Genomic DNA, 18,787 nt, shown 5'->3' with positions numbered 1-18,787 from the left:
TCCTCTTAATTCTTTTGCAAACCCAACTGTGGTGCAGTAAAACAATGAAAAAGACTCTCTCCCAGGAAAAGAGCTCTTAAAATTCACTCAGTTTCAAGGACAGCAAACAGTGAAAGAGACGGGGGTGCACGGGTTCTGAGTGGATATAGGGTGCCTCATTTTGGGTAAATATAATATTTATCTTGGTAGGAGGGTATGACTTCAGCTGCACATGAGCGTACCCCAAGATACCACTAAGTCTAAATATACCACCATAAAAGGTAAAAGGATGAAAGTCCCCATCCTTGCCTATTCCCCTCAGGACCAGCAGCCAATATCTCCCTGACCTCCTAGAAAGACCCCGAACGGGTTCAGGCTTAATCACTTGTACACAATACACCCTTTGCAGCCTTTTAATATTTCCAGTAATTTTTCTCTTATGAGTTTTGAGCTAACATAATTCTCAAGACACTTCCCTTTTAAGCCTTACATCAGCAGAGGCAACAGCAGTGTGCTTGGAGACAAAGCAAGGTACAGCCAGACACACGATTTACCCCAAGCTTTTGGCTCTTGGTGGCCTTAATGACAAAGCTTTTAACTTTGTACAATCCCTGCCTCTCAAACAAAGACGTGATTAAAAGCAGGTGGGGGGAGGGGAAACTACCATAAAGATGGAGATGTACAGGAGGCCAGCTTGGTCCCTGTCCGGCACACAATCCATTCCCGGCCAGGAAAATGATGGCCTCACAATGGCCGGCATGGCCAGCCCAGGGCAGCTGCGAGATATAAATTGTCAGCAATGACCATAAGCACTCAGAGAAACAATTTAATTCCTCACTTCCGCCATCATGGGCTGATATATTCTTTCAAGGTCATTACCCAAGGCTAGAAGGGTCGCTTGATTAACGAGTGACAGGCCCAATGAGGGCCAGTGTGCTCGAGCAAGGCCTTATATTAATTAGACAGAAGCTCGGGAAAATAAATGTTACGGAGAAAGGAGGGGCCAAGTCTTTGGCATAAGCTGTGACCTCGCCACCCCTACCCCATTCACCCCACAAAAGATAACACCCTGACCTTGATCCTTAATGCTATACTTTAGCTTTGTTTTAAAACCTATAAAATACAAAACATAAACCATGCTTCGTTTCATATTCAGGACGACCCCGGCCCCGGCCTCCGGTTTCCACGCTGCCTTTGTCTCAGCCTCACTCACTTAGTTATTCTAATTTATTGGTTAATTCTGAGCAGAGATGGAGAGAACTGCTTGCTCTGAACTTCACGTCTCAGAAGCAGCTGAAACCATGTTGATCTGAGCCAAGGGAAGCAGGAGAGTGATGACTCTTCAGTGTTTTAAGCCCAGTGGCTAATAATCTAGCAATTGCTCTTTAATAAAAAAGTCATTATCTTGCTTAAAGAGTTAAGGAGATTTGGCGATAACAGTGGGCTTGCAGGGCAGATGACCATTCGAAGCAAAGGGGGCTTAAAAATACCCTCCGCTCCTCATTCTGTACACTCTGTCCCTTTGATTCTATCTATCCTGAAAGCCTTGCTTTAAGAGACACAAAGGAATACATTCCCAGGGGATTTTAGTCAGTTCGAAGCATTCACTTCCAACACAAGAGACCACTGGTTTCAGAACCGAGTTTCGTTTCCACCAAACATCAAGAAGGATCTTTCCTTCCTCCGCCCGCAAACTCACCATTTGAGCCCTGATCCCACTGGGAAAGCAATCCTGCCATCGCAGAGGGTCCCAGCCTGAAGAGTTCACTGTGGCTGCAGAAGGAGGCTATACATCTGTTTGAATTTCCCAGAAATCCATCGTCATCTATCAGAGTAAACTCAGGCAGGGAGGTCAGAGGCTTAGGTGCCAATCCGGAAGTGAGGAGTTGTTGGTAGAACTTTCCAGCAAGAAGCCACCTCTAGCTTTGCATTCTGTCAAAATGGAGAAAAGAGATTTCACTTTTGGGACAGGTGGCTTCTGTGATCTCCTATCTGGCACCACCTTCTGACCAACATCGTATGTACAGACTGGCAAGAGGCAGTTTGCAGATGGTCCTGCTCCGATCCTCGGGACTCACTGTGATCCACAGTGCCTGAGATGGCCCCCAAGGATCCCCATCTCCTGGTCCTCAGGCCCCGTGTCATCCTCTCCCCCTTGAGGATGAGTGGGACCTAGCGACTCATTTCTACCAATTGTGATGGGGTGTCACTTCCAAGGTTAGGTTACAAAAAGACTGTGACTTCTCTTTGGCTCATTCTCTCTCTCTGCCGGATCCCTTTGTCCAGAGGGAAACATATGGGCATATGTAAGCTACCCTATGCAGCCCAAGGCCAGGAATCGATGCCTGTGGCCAGCAACCAGCAAGAAGCTGAGACCCGTCAACAGCCATGTGAATGGCTTGGACTGGATCCTCCCCAGTCCAGCCTTGAGAAGACAGCAGCCCCAGCTGACCTCTTGACTGTAGCTTTGTCACACACTTAGCGGCAGAGGCATCTAGCTAAACTGCGCCCAAATTCTTGACTGAGGGAAACTGAGATCATCAATGATTGTTGTTTTAAGCTGCTATACGTTGGCATAATTTTTTATGCATCAATAAGTAACTAATACACACAAATTCCACTGATTCTACTATGCGCTACATGATCTCACGAAGAACAATTCTACTGCTCTGTGTTTTTGCTCCCTTTTCTCTAAAATGGGAACAGTCTCCTGGAGAGGTTTTAGACACGAATTAAGTATCTGTAAAGATCTGGTTCTGATGCCGGGAAGGGAAATTCTACGCATTATCAGCATACCAGGAGTAACTGATGTACGCTACTTATCAGATTTACCAGTTTGGGGGAAGATGTAGCATCAGTATCAGGCATGATTATTATACCATATTTTACATCTCTGAGTTATCTGTCCTGGATGGGTGCCTATGAGGTCCTAGCCCACAAATCTGCCAAGACAACTTGCATGCTTACTCATCCATCCATTCATCCTTCTCTCCACCCTTTCAACAACTACTGAGCACGCAAGAGCACTGTAAGAGATGTAAAACTGTGTTCAATATGGTTTATGTTTCCAAGGCATTTACAAGCCAGCAGAGAAGACAATACAAGGACACTAACTGCTGGAATTGAGGGGAGCATGGGATAAGTTTCATGAGCGCAAGCAAGAGCGGTAGGCCTTCAGATGAGGCGGGTAGAAGTCAGCCCTGGCTGGGAGTGGCTGGAACAAGGACTGGACACACATGCGCACACTAAGGAATGTGCTCTGAGTTCTTGTTCCCGAGGGATCCACGACGTGTTGGTCATAGCCCCTTGTTCAGTCTCCCTTTTGACCAACCCCACACACTTGAAGTGCAGCACCAAAACAGAGTTACAGTCTGCAGCCAGAGAGCCAAGCTAACTGGCGCCCTGGGAATCACACCCAGGACCTCAGCTTCATTACACCAGCTACATTATGATACATTACTGAACATCAACCTCCTGGATATGGGATGGGCATCTGGCTGTCCAACCTTCTGAATTGAGAACATCATGTAATGAATCCCCAGTTCCTTAACGTGTTTAACAATTAATAAGCTAGGATTTCCTTGAAGACAGCCCAGAATAAAATATGAGCGTATCAAGGAAGAGGTCACACAGCATAAATGCATGGTATGAAAACAATACGTGTGTGATGAGGCTAGGGGATGAGGAGCTCTTCCTCTACTTTAAAAATACAGTAAAATATACTGGGGGTCTAAATGATCTGGACACGGGTCGCTTCTGTATTTCTTTCTGCTGTTTAGACCCCCTTATATGTAGATGATGGTTTTGCCCAGTGGACAAAGTGGCTGCTGAGAGAAGAGCTGCCCTGGTCAAAAGAGTTGCTATTAATTTCAGGTAAGCTCATAAAGAAAGCCTATATGGGAAAGGAGAAGAACTCAGGCAGTTTGATGCCAAAGAACAGGATTAATAAAAAATATTCTGGCTCTTTGGGAGAAGCCAATTCAGCAGGTTTCATTCTGTGATGTGTTCAACCAGAGTCCCGCTGAGAGAAACAGCATGGCACTCAGGGAGGGCTGCTGGCAGCTCCCCGGCAGTGGTACCACTCGGAGACAGTCAAGACTTGGCCTGGCCCCTGCCTGGCCCCTGCCTTCTCCAAGCCTGCTGAGGTCAGCTGTCAGGCCTGACAGACCTGCTTTCTGGCCCCTGCCCAGTGTCCCGGTGACAAACAGGAAACACTCATCAGAATCTGTGGCAAAATGTGAGACAGAGGCACACTTCCAAGCAAGTCAATGGCACTGTAACTTCATGCCTTCACCTAGATAGTAATGTAGTGGAAAGTCATTTTCACACTCTAAAATTCTGATTTCAAGTGCTGGAAATAATTGTGCCATTGTTGCTTTTACATCACGATGGTGCACCTGCTTCTTGGTGGCTTAATTGCGCGATCTCAGGCCATGGGATGACATGCTGCATCCAGGCAACAGAAACTTCTTAGTAAACAATTCCCCTGGGGCGCCTGGGTGGCTCAGTCGGTTGAGCGTCTGCCTTCGGCTCGGGGCATGATCCCGGGGTCCTGGGATAGAGTCCCACATCAGGCTCCCTGCTCAGCAGGGAGTCTGCTTCTCCCTCTCCCTCTCCCCAGTCATGCTCTCTCTCACTTGCTCTCTCTCTCTGTCAAATAAATAAATAAAATCTTTAAAAAAAGAAAGAAAAAAAACAATTCCCCTCATCCCCAAGACTCAGCTCTACAAGGGAATTTGTAGCGGGCATGCAACAGGTCACTTGTGTCCCAGGCTAATTATGTTCCCTAAGCAGTTCCCAGGTGACCAGAACTTCCAGAGATTCACTCCCATGGCTGGGAATCTGCTTCCCTTATCCCAAAATTTAGGACAGAGATTCTCAGACCATAACATGTGTACAAAACTGCCCCCAAATGATGACACTGCCACTGCCACGTGGACCGGTCTTTGAAGAGCGAGGTCCTAAGTTAAGATTTTAACCCTGTCAACATTCCTATATTTTTCTGGAAGGTTGCATTAAGATAAGCTCATTATGGCTTCTGAAGTGTCATCTTTTATATATTTTACTGGCCATTCACTTTTCACACCACACAATGATTGTTCACTTATCTGTGTTATTTCCATATCAATATCTTCATGAGGTCAAGTCTATATTTTATTTATCTTCATAACCCCAGTGTCTGGCACAGAAAACACTTGATACCCAGATGTGGATTGGAACTCACATCTGTCCCTTGGTAAAGGCTCAACCAGCAGTTGCCAACAGGGATAGTTCTTCAGGGGAGAGACATGCCAACATGCAAAGAACCTAAAAGCTATCTTAAAGCTGTTGACCAGCAAGAGAGATGAATTATAATTATTTTTGATCAAATATGTCAAATAGCTTTTTCTTCCAAACCATCATTATTTGATGGGACACTTACGAATTGCGTGGCTTTTAAAAAACTCAAGATATCTTGCTTTTCCTAATGGGAATCTTTGTTTCACATATAATTGGTTTGGGGCTCAGGCCATCCTTCTCTGCCCTTTAGTTTCACTTCACAGATCCCCACTGCCCAATATGGTTAGATTGGCTTATTCCTAGTTTCCAGGTCAGCTTCTCCTACTATTTAAATGCTTTTGAAAACCTTGCAGTAACAACTTTCCCTTCAAGAGACATAATCCAGAATTTACCTCACTGCCTTTCTTATCTGAGAATTTTTACATAAGACCCATTTTGTCTTTTTAATTAAGGCTACTACCTTTGATGGATCTGATTTGTGGATTTTTTATATTCCATAGATAAAGTGCTGTTATTTTAGTAGTCTTTATAAGGAGCAGAATTACAGTTGTTTATTAGTTAACTCGAGAGCATATCTTGTGGTGCTTAACAGGATGGATTCTGGAACTGGACTGCCTGAACCCAAATCCTGACTGCCACTTACTAGGTGTGTAAGCTTAGGCAAGTAACTTAAGCTCTCTGAGCCTAGGTTCCTGCACTGTGATGGAAAAATAACCATTGTACCCATAACATGACCATCAGTCTCCAGCACACCTTTTATGCTGTTCAGAGAGCACGGTGTATTTATATAGTTCATTTACCATTTCATTCTCCAAGGATGACTATGACATTTTCTCCTTTCATCTCAAACCATCGATGCCTTCTTCCCCATCCTCACTCTTAGCTGAGGACCTTGCTTCCTACTTTACCAAGAAAAGTGAAGCGATGAGAAGCGAATTTCCAAAGACTCCTGACTACCACATTCACCCCCCAGTGAGCGTCTGCACGTTCATCTTACGCCATCTTATTACCACACATAAACTACTTCCACTCTTACCCAGAGCCAATCCCTTCACTTTACACTAGAACCTACTCCTCCTGCTGACTGAAAAGTCTCTCTAGCTAGTCTCCCTTTCCTCTCTTGCATCACCAATTTTTTTCTTCGCTTTCTTCCTTATCCTTATTGTTTGGTGATCACCGCCAGTTTCATGGCTTTAAATACCAGCTATGTTCCAAGGACTCCTCCATTTGCATCTGTGGCTCAGGCTTCCCTTGGAAAATCTGAATTTCAATATCCAATGGGAGACTCTGCATCTTCACATGGATTTTTAATAGCCATCTGAAAATCAACTTGGCTAAACTATTTTTCTCCCTTCAATCTACCCATCCCTCAGACTTACCTACCTTGGGTGATGGCAAGTTCAACCTCCCAATGGCTCAAGCCAAGGCAAAAGCACAGGGGTTGTCCTTGAATTCTCTCCTCTAGCCCTCATCTGAACCACAGGGAAATCTTCTCGGCTCTATCTTTAAAATGCACCCAGAATCTGCCCCCTACCCACTTCTCCCCTGGTCAGAGCTAATGCCATCACTCACCTGGATTACAACAATAGGCTTTCTACGTCTGCCCTCTGTTCTGAATCCAGAAGCCAGAGTGGTCCTTTTGAAACCTAGGTGGGGTCATGTTACTCCTCTGATCAAGACTCTTTAATGGCTCCCCCTTCTATTCAAGGTCAAAGCCAAAGTTCTTCCAAGGTCTTACCAGGTTATCTATACCCTCACCTCCTTACATCTTTGACTAGCTGTGAATCTTCCTCTTTCTCCTTAGGCTCCAGCCACACTGGTCTCTTTAATGTGTCTTTGACATACCAAGCATGCTTCTACCTTAGGGCCATGCCATTGCAGTTCCCTCTGCCTAGAACACTCTTCCCTCAAATACCCACAAAAGCAACTCTCTCACCTCTTTAAAGTCTTTGCTTAAATATCTTCTCAATGAGTTCCCCTCTGACCACCCATTTACAATCACAGCCCATCTCCATCCCCAGACCTTTCAGTTCCCCTCACCCTACTCTGTCTTTGGTTTACTCCATTGGATGCATCACCTTCCACTGCACTCTATGATGTGTAGTTTTACTATGTATATTACATGTCTGTCTGCCCCAGATAGAATACAAACACCAGGGATCTCTGTTTTGCTCACTAATGTATCTTATACACATAGAAAAGAACCTGGTATATTTCAGGTGCTTGATAAATATTTGTTGAATTAAAATGAATTCAGTTTGAATAACAGATATTCTGAAAATAATATAAGATCATATGTATAAAAAGTCCTAAAACAGTGCTCAAAATGTGAGCTACCATCATCATTATTATTATTGTCATCAAGTTACCAAATAACAATGGTGTCTGGGACTTTCTCATGGCATTTTGTAGCATAAAGTACAGAAACAAATGAATAAGCACCAGAATATTCATTCACTATGTATAAAAGCAAAGCCTTTAGATTCTGGTGTGTAGAATCCAGCTTACAGTGATTCTCTTAATGGTCGCATTTCCATTCCCCTGACCCATTCATGGCGTGGATTGTTGTCACCAATCTTTTTACAGGGAAAGGGACCTAGGCCCCATAGCCACCTCGAGTAGAGTGGATTCAGTGATGTACTAATAAATGTTTAACAACCAGCTCTCCAGGAAACAACACTGACATCACCCTGATTTGTAGTGCTCACCAATTTCCATAGTGTAAATATTCCCACTGTGGCTGTTTCAAGCTTCTAACATTATATTACCAAACAGAGAGTTGAGAAGAGATGTACAGTAGTGTACCACTATACAGTAGTTCTGCCGTCTGGATACAATAGACATAATATAACACCAAGAACATAAATAGTAAAATGTAGCAAGTTGATTAAGAAGTGATATGGAATAAGGAATTATTATATTAAAATATAATTTATTTAATTGTAAGTGTAAATAATGTACTTTTCAGTAATAATTGTATCTAACAACCTGCTTGCCGAAATTCCTGAAAATCCAACCATTGGCTCTCAGGAGCTGGTATGAGCAAGCACCAGTAGACCAACGGTAAGATTAGAGTGGCCATCTGGCCCACGCAGGGCCAGTGAGAGTCCTTTCCCTCGAGACAGTGAATCCGAGCTGAGAGAACCAGTCCTTCACGTTGGGGAATATAACTTGGGAACTATGGACAGCCATCTGCCATATCTCATGAGGACAAGGTAGCAGGAAAAGAGAGCCTGCTAAGAGAGAATAAAGATCTATAGAGAGAACCAGTGCTAGAAAACCAAGAGAAAATTCTTGGTGGGGTATCAGTCACCTTCCAATTCCCGGATCCATCTGCTGTTCCTGATGTTGGCACTTGGTTTCCAAGAGATGTCTCTCTGTATCTCAAATAAATTCCCTGTCACTGGTCAAACTTCAGGTGGCTTCTGATTCTTGCAAACAACTGTCCTAAGGACATGCTATGCTTATCAACTGGGGTTGGCTGGAGTTACACCAATCTAATCAGTAACACTGACTGCTTTATGCTTATCAGATATACATAGCTTTGAACAAACAAATAAATGACTGTATGAAGAGTGTATTTGTTAAAGGTGAAAAAGATATTTCAAAAAATGAAGTCTACATCAGAAAAAAAATAAAATGGTTTCTTGGAGATGAAAATCTGGGGAGCTGCAGCCTCAATTTATCCTGGCCAACGTTACCCAAAAGGTTGACATTTGCCAACTTCAGACATTCTTGTACCACTTTTATGATTCTTGCCAAACCGTGCAGCACCAAAGTCAACGTACAGCAGAAAAGAAATGCAATTCATTCAATCTGCATAAAGTGTAACTTCATTGAACTGCAAGCTAAACCAAAATATCTATAAGATCATGAATTTGATGTGTTAATTTTATTTTCACATATCTTAGAATAAATAAATGGTTAAGAAATGCTGCTGGGTGTGCCATCTAAAGTGGCATCCGGGATATAGCAGCGAAAACACCCCCCTAGTCAGGCCAGATTCTCTAAAGCAGTTCCTTTTCATGTGGTTTTCTTCTAGTCACTTCTGCATAGCTCACAAGATTCTGGATTTGTCAGAGGACTCTGTTTTGAGTCTCCATGACAGGAAGACCTAATCTGCCATTATTAAAATGAAAGCAATCCATGGTAGGCACACATTTAACTAAGGGATCTGTGTCTTATTATTTGGGAAGATGTATTTGCATAGGTTAATTCAATGACATTCTTTATTTAAAAAAGAAGGAAACTTGCACGGTGAGCATCGGCCAATCCTACATTTCAAGTTTGTGTTAATTTGCTGAGTGTTTATCTGACCCGAGCATCCAAAAGATACCAGCAGTAAGTTCTCTATCTCATCACGTGCTGAGCGAATAGGAAACCTGACTCAGTTATGACCAACTGAATTTATTCACTCAACACGAGCCATCCAGGCCCTAAGTAGGCTTGATGTTTCTGGCTGATGTTTATCTTCAAAACTTCAACAGCTGATGGCTCCAAGTTCAACATCACCAACACTGCTTTCAGCCCTAAGGGAAGAAAGCTCTAGAGTATTTTCCTGTGTTTTGATCCCTGCTCTACAGTCACTCCTTAATGAATTAAGGGGTATAAGGGGGTAGCCTCTGAGACCTGGAAATACAGAGGTCACAACTGCGCTTACTGGGGAAACGATGTCTGAGGGCCCTGAGACCAGCCAGGCCAAGCCCCTCTGCAGACCTGGAGCAGCTCAGCCACTCCTCGGGAGCACCGTGAAATGATGCCAGGGCATAAATCAGCCCTCTCTTACCCATTACCAGGAAAGCAGACATACCGTAAAGAGAGCAAAGCCGACCAGTTAGGGTCTTGGGTTTACTGGAATCTTACAGACTTTCAAGCCACAAAGTAGTATATGGAATCTGCACAACCAGTTTGGGACTTACTGATGCAGTACTGAAAAGGCCACTGCTTTTAAAGTAACTTTTCTCCCTGTCTTAATTCTTCATATATGCAGCTCACCGCCTTACAAGTTTTTTGGAATGATACTGACTATTCATTTCTGCATTCTGGCTTTTTGGTTTTGCTGTTGTTGTTGTTGCTCTTGATCTAAGTAAACCGTGAGAATAAAAGAAGCGGACCAACCAGATGGTCATATGAGAATATTCTGAGTGTTGAACGTGAGGAGCACATTATCACCTGACATACGTGCATAACAGGTCAATGACTACCGTTATCGTTGCTTTACTATTTTTTTCACTAACCAGACTAAGCTAAAAAGTAGGAAAGCCTTCATGTCACTGACTCCACCTTCTCATCTCATGCCGTCTCCTATTTCCTCTGCATAAAAGTTTTTTTAAAAAATCTCATCAAGGAGTACTGGAGTAAAATTTAATAAAAAGTCTATTAAAAAAGGAAAAAGGCACTCTGTACTTGAGTTCTACTAAACCCAAACTCCAACTCTGAAAGTATACCAACAATAAGTGCATACTGACTGCATTCCAGAAACAAAAACTTCAGGTATTTATTTCTAAAATCACATCTCTCCAAAAAAAAAAAGGCTTATACATTTTCTCTTCTTTCCAAGGAAACAATCCTGCCTCTCATCAAAGCAAGGGTCAGAGGAGATGTCCAGACAGCAGACAAAATACAAATGTCACCATCTCCTGTACCAAGTGGTCCTGTTCCTCACACGGCCCCTAATTCCTCCCTCCCTGGCACACGCCTGTCTGCTAACACAGTGGAGACATGACAATTCAGAATCACCGCCTAGGCTAGCCTGACACCATGCATGGAAGCAGTCGGAAAAAATAAACAGGTATTTCTGCCCATCTTGGTCATCAGATAAGCTCTCAACAGCAGCGCCTCCTTCCACCACTTTTTCAAGAAGCCCCTTGCCTTGGACAGACAGGCAACGTAAGCCATATGGAAGGGACAGTGGTCATCTCAATAAACCAGCGACACATGTAGAATCCGAAGTCACCTAGACATCTTACTCCAAGAAACACCACTGATAACGGATGAGGTAGGGGCCATAGACAGTGAGGTCTGCCTGAGAAGCTACGACCTGTAGGACAGATTATGGGGGTGGGGGAGGTGGTGTCCAAGGCAGGAATGACAGCATCTAATTTCAAATTCCTACTGAAGACAGAAACCAGTAACCTATGTCATCAAACAGGGTTGGTTTTTTGTCTTTAAAAACTTGGAGAGTTGATCAAGTGTACCTGTGGCTTTTCAGGTGTCTTTTACGTGACCATTTGGCCCCCACAGCCATGTATGTCATACGCCTCCATTCAAGCTACAGTGTCAATGAGTTTGTGAATGCCTGGAATTCTACTTTACATTGTTGCCGGGTGGAACTGATTTTACGCCCTTGGTTACATACCCCCACCTCTTCCTGCAAAAGCCCCTGAACTCTTGAACATTTCCAAACTCCCTTGTTGCTATGGCTGCTTCTCTTCTTCCCTTTTTTTTTTTTTTCTTTTTTTGTAAGGCCTCTGGCCTTACACTGCTGTTTATCACCTAAGGCAAACTCTCTCTCTCACTCCTTTTCCCTCTCTGTTTCTTTAAATCTCTAAACCACAAAGCAGCATGCGAGCAACACCGTGGGTCAAAATATCAAAAGAGGGAACTTTTATGGGTTTCCTCAATAACACGGACAATGAAAGGGGAAGGAGCACAAGCAGCATTACTGACCTTATTTGATGTGGTGCAGTAAGGAGCGACAGCCCTTCCGCCGTCTGCCCATGCGGGTCTGGGCCATTGGTGTGTCAAGAGGGGAGCAGTGGATCAACACTTGGGCTGGGTTTTCCTACACTCTTACGCCACAGCTTTCAAGTGTCTTCAGCAAATAATACCCAAATAAACAGAAGGTTACTGAATACATTAAACTCACTGCAGCAAGAAATTGCTTTTTGACGCTGTTTTTCTCTGCACATTCACATACGGGAATAGAAGGAGGTGTTCAGACTACATGGTCGACTTCCATGCCATGAGGGCGCGAGTCTCCATCCCAAATACCCCAGAGGTTAGTCAGCTCTGCCTCTGCAGCTACAAGCTACATATTCCAGGCACTCACGTTAGAGGAAGGCTTTGGGAGCCCATTATCATAACAGGTAATGTAGACTTGTTTTATTTAAACAAATTTTTTCTGTGGTGTGACACAGCTGTGGCTTTCATGGGATGTGGGCCCAAGGGGACAAAGGCCTCGATGGTCCCCAGAAGTAACTGCTTCAAAGCCACCGGGCCCATTCCACTCATAGATGAGAGACAATGAAAGAGGACATATCTGCTTGGCAGGCTAAACTTTGTTTTGTTGTAGTTGCCTTTTTTTTTTTTTTAAATATAGTTACTTTTATAATCGACTTTCAGGAAAAACATGTCTTCTCTCATGAGCAGAAGCTCTATAAAGAACACAAACAACCCTTTTTTCCTTCAGGACCCCAAAGATCTGAAATCTTACTTTCTGGTCTCACCAGAATTTTCTAGCAGGGAGTCCTCATCTCATTCTTTCCTACCTTACCAGAAAATGACAAACCACAGCAGCATCAGTCAAACGGGAAAAAGAAAGAATCATTATACCTTCCTCCAGAGAAAATTCTATTCCCTGATTCTCAAGAAGTCACATACATACTTCCTCTTTTCTCTTTTAAGTGTTGACCACTGGCTGTTTTTCCCCCTTAAGAAACAATATCATTCCGAAAATCAATTTACATCACCTTCACTGTTTTCTAGATCAAATAGCGTGCTGGTATTTACAAATACGCCTTGGTTACAACCCAGACCAGGAACACCATATTTGCACGTCTGCAGAATCAACCTCGTGCACCACGCATCAATGTGCTCACTGTCCGAGGTCTCTGTGGACACTGTGGTGAGCCGGCCTGAGTCTGGGCACACACAAAGGTGTGGTCATGCATCACTTTGCCTATGCTTCCTAAGTGTAGGGGATTTGGATCCAGGCAAATGAGATGCTTTTCCAGAATAGACTCTGGCAGTGTCGAAGACCACATTTCCTCTGCTCTTCCCAGAAATGGCAGCACTGCCCCCTGCCCACCCAGCAGGAGTGATCCAAAAGCGTCAGATCAGCCTGACCCTCACTCTCTACCCACTCATCTGCATCCCAAATATTCTTGTCTCTCTGAGTATTTATACTGGACCCAGCCAACTTACGTGAGATCTGACATGCCTCCCTCCCTACCCCGTACAAAGCATTAAAAACATGCAGACAGAAACACGTAAATAGAAATCCAATTCTTCTATTTATTTAGCAGACTCCGTAAAGGCTATGAAAATGCTCTCTGACCTCCCGGCTGAGAGTAAGCGTGAAGACCCCGCATACCGAGACTGAGGCCTGGGTCCTGCCATTCTCCCTTTCCCTTACACAGGACCCTCTGAGCACAAAGACGGCTCAGTCCAGCCGACAACGCACATGCAGAAATGTCTTTCCCCTTCCTCCCTCTGCCTCTTCTCCCGGGGCCCTGGACTCCTGCCTTCTTGGTGCTTATTGTAGCTTAATGGGGTGACATCACAGGCTGCTGAGGGAGGTCAAGTGCTGAGCATGGATGTAGGATACATTCCCCCCTCCTCTCCACACGCTTTCCAGTGACCAGATCTAGGGCGCGTGAAGGCTCACCGCGTGTTGCTAGACTAGAAGTTGTGGGCCCGTGCAGGGCCCATGGGGGCCATGTATACATGCCTCAGATGCAGTCTTGGGAGTACTGGGCTGATGCATGAGGACTGCCACATGAGGATGATGGCACGGCCTGAGCATGTGCAAACAGGGGTGTGCAAACAGGGGTTGGAGGGTTTTTTATTTATCCAGGGTCCTCAGTTTCATACAACTAAACCAAATGGGCAGGCACCTGCCTGCTGTAACCTCTTCAACCAGCAGAGATTATATGTTGAGACTGAATGAAATGGCTGTGGACAGAGCAGGTCATACTCTGTGTACATACACTGCGTACAGACACCGCGTCACATCTCAGGTTCCAGGGTCATAAGCTAGACCTGAAAATGGGTGAATAAATCCTTTCACGATTATGTTTTTTTTAAGTGCCTTGAAATCATCACTGCTCTCATTTGTTGGCAGAAAATATCTAGACTTAAAAGGAATCTGCATCGGGTTGCCAGATTTAGCAAGTAAAACAAAACAAACAACACAAGATGCCCAGTTCAATTTGAATTTCAGGTAAACAGTGCATTTTTTAAAGATAAGTATGCCCCATGCAAGAATTGAGACATACTTATACTAAAAAATTATCTGTTGTTTATCTGAAATTTAAATTGAATTGGCATCTAGTATTTTATCAGGGAGCCCTAAACCCAGAGTTTGTGTGTGTGTGTGGCAGGGAGTGGGTGCTGGGGGAGTTAGGAAGGGGGGTAGTGCAATGTAACTTCATTCTGTTGTGTAAATGTTGGGGGGAAATGCATTCTTAACCCCTGACTCCTTGCTTGGATAGAACTACAGCCACTGGAGAGAAGATCAGATGAGCTTTGTAGTTTTTAGCCATCTATTTCCAGTGCCTGGGGACCTCTCTGAAGGGAAGATGGGTTCCAAATACGATACTGAATTACTGCGTTGGGGGGAAGCTCCACTCGGGCAGGTATGTTTTTCAACACGGCGCGAACAGAGCACGCACAGGTGATTAACATTCTCTGCTGAGGTTTATGACTTCATTAGAATATTTCTCATCATAATTGAATAGGTAAAAATACCTGGCTATTAAATACAAGCCTATCCCTCAGGATGACCAGATTATCACTTGAATTTAAAATCTTTCTGAATTTTTAATAGTGCATAACAAATACGATTATTTATGCACTTTCTTCCAGTGCTCAACTTGCCAGGCCTACAATTATTTGGAACGCCTTCGGTTTTGATGGGAGGGATTACATCAAGCTGTACTGCGTCCTGTCTCTCTCTCTCCAATCTCTCTGAAAGATTGAGGCAACAGGTTCCCCTTTTCCTTGAGACCTGGATAAAGGCCACTCAGGATCCTTTGGGGTCCCTGGCAGGGCCTGATTCTGCGTTATTTAGAAACCCCTGGTAATTAGCAGCGGGGAGATGTAAGGCGCCATGGTGTAAAGGGAGCAGCTGAGAATCCATAAAGCTGGCTGCTGAGAAAGTCAAGTGGAGGCCTGCCTGGCTGAACCTCTTCAATAGATCTGTAGTCTGGACTTGAACCCTGCCCTCTCACCTCAGGGTCCGATATTTCTTTCTTTTCTATATCCCCCCCGCCCCCACCTTCTCTTCTCCTCCCAGCTTCTCTATCAAGGAGTGATGTACTCAGACTGACTGAATAAATCTGAGTGACCCCCATCCACCCACCCCCACTTCCCTGAGCTGAGAGAGAGAGAGAAATCAGAGAGAGGAGGAAAGGCAGACAGGGAGATAGAGGGGGAAAGGAGGGTCCCGACTTCCTCACAGGTAATTAAAGGGACTGTTTTCAAGGTTGCATGGGCAAAAGACAATTCGGCCCTAATGAAGCATCGATCGACTGGCACTAAGGTAGAAAGGAGCTGACATTCATTCAAAGGTACCTTTAACTGATGTAAGACACTGCACCGGGAATTATTCGTTCTCTGCTGTCATTGCCTAGGACCTGGGGTAGGAAAAAAGGGGGGGGGTGTCTTAAATTTATTTTATTTTCGCATTGCCACAAATGTGTGTTTTGGGCTTTGTTTTCTTGCTTTCTTTTTCTTTTCTTCTTGCAAAAAAAATAACGCATCAGGGCACACTCTATTTGGTTGTAGGGAGGGGGCTCTCCCCCCTGAGGGTTAAATTTACTTCATTAGTCACGTTTAAAAGCCCACCAATCAGGCCTGCAGGTCTGGATTCATGAGGTCAGAGATGGCAAAGCAAGGACTCCTGGGGTAGGTAGCGACATCGCTGTCTGTTTAGAAACCCAAACTCGTTTCACTCTGCGGGTTTGGTCGCTATCTACTTTGTGCTGGTGTTTGCTATTTTATGGCAAAACCAGAAAGCTCAGGGGGAACAGGGCCTGGCCGGGGTGGGGGGTGGGGGGAACAGAGCACCGTGCGGATCAGGGGGCTGATGAGGATGTGTGGTGGGGACTGAGTGAGGAGAGTACTGAACATGCTGGCTGGGACGAGGTCTTGGCAACACAGGCACGGAGATGGGGGTTTCACGTTAGGAATGAAAGCCAGGAAGAGTCCCAGGTAAAGGTGTGGGAGAGAAAGGAGTTCAGCAGCATCTCCCAGCCCCCCCGGGGGGAGGCTTCCTGGGCACTTCCTCCCTGCTGGACAGGCCCTGGACACGGCTTCTCGTTTGTTCTCACTGAGCCCTAAAAATGTTTGCATTTGGAGAACATCTGAATGATAAAAGGATCGGAAAATGCTGGTCATGCCAAGTAAATTGGGGTGGGTGACAGGAGAGGAGAGGCAGTATCAAATCCCAAACAAGCTGAGTGTTATCTGAAGAGGCTTCACCCACAGCCCCCAGCTCGGCTGGATCTTACAAGAGGCCCCGCAGTCAAACAATAGCAGGTCCCCTCAGAGCAAGGAACACAAAGGGAATTTGCTCTGGTTCAGTCCCCACCGTGAGGCCCTTCGGAAGCTGAAGAGAGTCACTTTTTTCCCCCATGCTAAAAATAAGGGGGGAAGAAAGAATTCTCTTGTACACACTCCCGTATAGACATGTCGGGTACAATGAACTGAAGAAAAGGGGCCCTTTGACGGGACATTTCAAATCACCAGCTCTTTCTTATAATTCTTTTTTCTTTCTTTTCTTTTCTTTCCAGCTTTTTCTTTTCTTTCTCTCTTTTTCTTTCTTCTTTGCAGAATTTATCATTGTTTCTTGATTTTGCTCTTAATTTTGCTTTGGTTCTAGAGGGAGGGGTGGCGGGATGTATTATTTAACTTGATAAACAGCATTAGTACACCGCCTCGCCCGCCTCCTTCCCTCGGCCTTCGCTCCTATTTATTCATTTGTGTTTACATTTCTAAGACATCCCTTTAGCTGAAGGAGGACACTTCCCACATATTGCTGTATTGGCCATTAATGCAAGAGGATAATTTATTGGTTATACAGCCTCTGAAGTTGAATTTTTAAAAGAAAATCGGAGCCCAGTTTTCTTGGGTTTACGGCATTCATATTCATTTGGTTTGTGCCTTTCTCTCTTTTATCTTTGAAACAGTTTGTAACATTCTATTTATCAATTTGATGTTATTTCATTGTGGTTTTTATTTTATTTTTCTTAAGGCAAAGAACAGGTCAGGAAACAGAGGCAGAAATTGCATGGAACACCTGCTGAAATAATAATAATAAAAAAACTTTTCCCCTAAAAATGGCTAAACTGTAGCCCAGCAGATCCTATCTGCATTAATTTGGCTGAACAACAAGATATTGCAGGGGACAAACTCTGAATAAAGCAGTTCCGAGTTCCCAGAATTGGCACAGCTCAGCCCAAACAATGGCTGCTTCCTATTCACCTTAACCCAGCTTTTCAAAAGAACATCCCCAGAAACACAAAGCATCAGCGGGAAATGGCAATTTTATGAATCCTAATCAATCAAAGGGCTTATTAACTCAATGTGAAGCCAGATTAAAATCTTTAATTATAAATCGTGCTAAAAGGAAAAACAAAATGTACTTATGGTACATTGAAAATTCCGGATATTAACATAGTTGCTATTATCTCTTGCAATATTAAATTCCTCCCCCCTCTTCCCCCCAACAACCTCACCTTTTTCTATTACTAAAGAACAGGGCTAGAGGACCAAAATCATTTTTCCCCTCGATTTATTAAAATGTATTCTTTTTCTCCCCCTGTGCATTCAATAGGTTGCTGGGAAGCTGCGTTGGTGGCTGTGGGAAGGGGTATGAGAAATCCCATTACTGAGCTCCAGGCGCCCAGGGTTTCGGTGTGATGCCGGGGGTAGTTGGGGAAGCTGTTTATTAAGGGGGCCGAGTTGTGTTCTAGGGTTGGTCGTTTGTTTTTTGCTTTTTGTTTTTGTTTTTCATTTGAGGGGGCTGTGGGGGACAGCAATCAGACGTGGAGCATTTTCGCTAATGAAAACGGCATGCGCGTCTGTGCTGGGAGGATTGACTGGCAGGAGTGGAGACTGCCAGCTCCGGGAAGGGCCCTCGCTTGAAGTCACGGTGTGAGAAAAAGCTCTGGGTGCTGCTGCCCCTGCTTCGGCTGCTGCCACTGCCCCTGCTTCTGTGGCTGCTTCTTCTTTTATCAGGCAGACATTTGGGAAATGACCACAGCAAATTTAATCACAGTTGGGGGGTGAGGGAGGAGGGAAAGAGAGCAGAGACTGTGATTCACATGTTTTATTTATTTGTTCAGAGTCACGGCCATCCTATTGTGTGTCCCTCATTCTGTCATTTCAGGCCCCTCGGACCCACCCCCTACCCCTGCCCCCATTGTTAACGGAAGAGGCAGAGAATATAACCGCATTTTATAATAACAACGTATCCAACACTGCAAAACAGGAACCTCATCTTGAGAGGGGTCCTTCTCTTATATTGAAATGATAAGAAAGAAAGAAAGAAAGAAAGAAAGAAAGAAAGAAAGAAAGAAAGAAA

Source organism: Ursus maritimus, unplaced genomic scaffold, assembly GCF_017311325.1.
Source record: "Ursus maritimus isolate PB19 unplaced genomic scaffold, ASM1731132v1 scaffold_19, whole genome shotgun sequence".
NCBI classification, from domain to species: Eukaryota; Metazoa; Chordata; class Mammalia; order Carnivora; family Ursidae; genus Ursus; species Ursus maritimus.
This window is presented reverse-complemented; position numbering follows the sequence as displayed.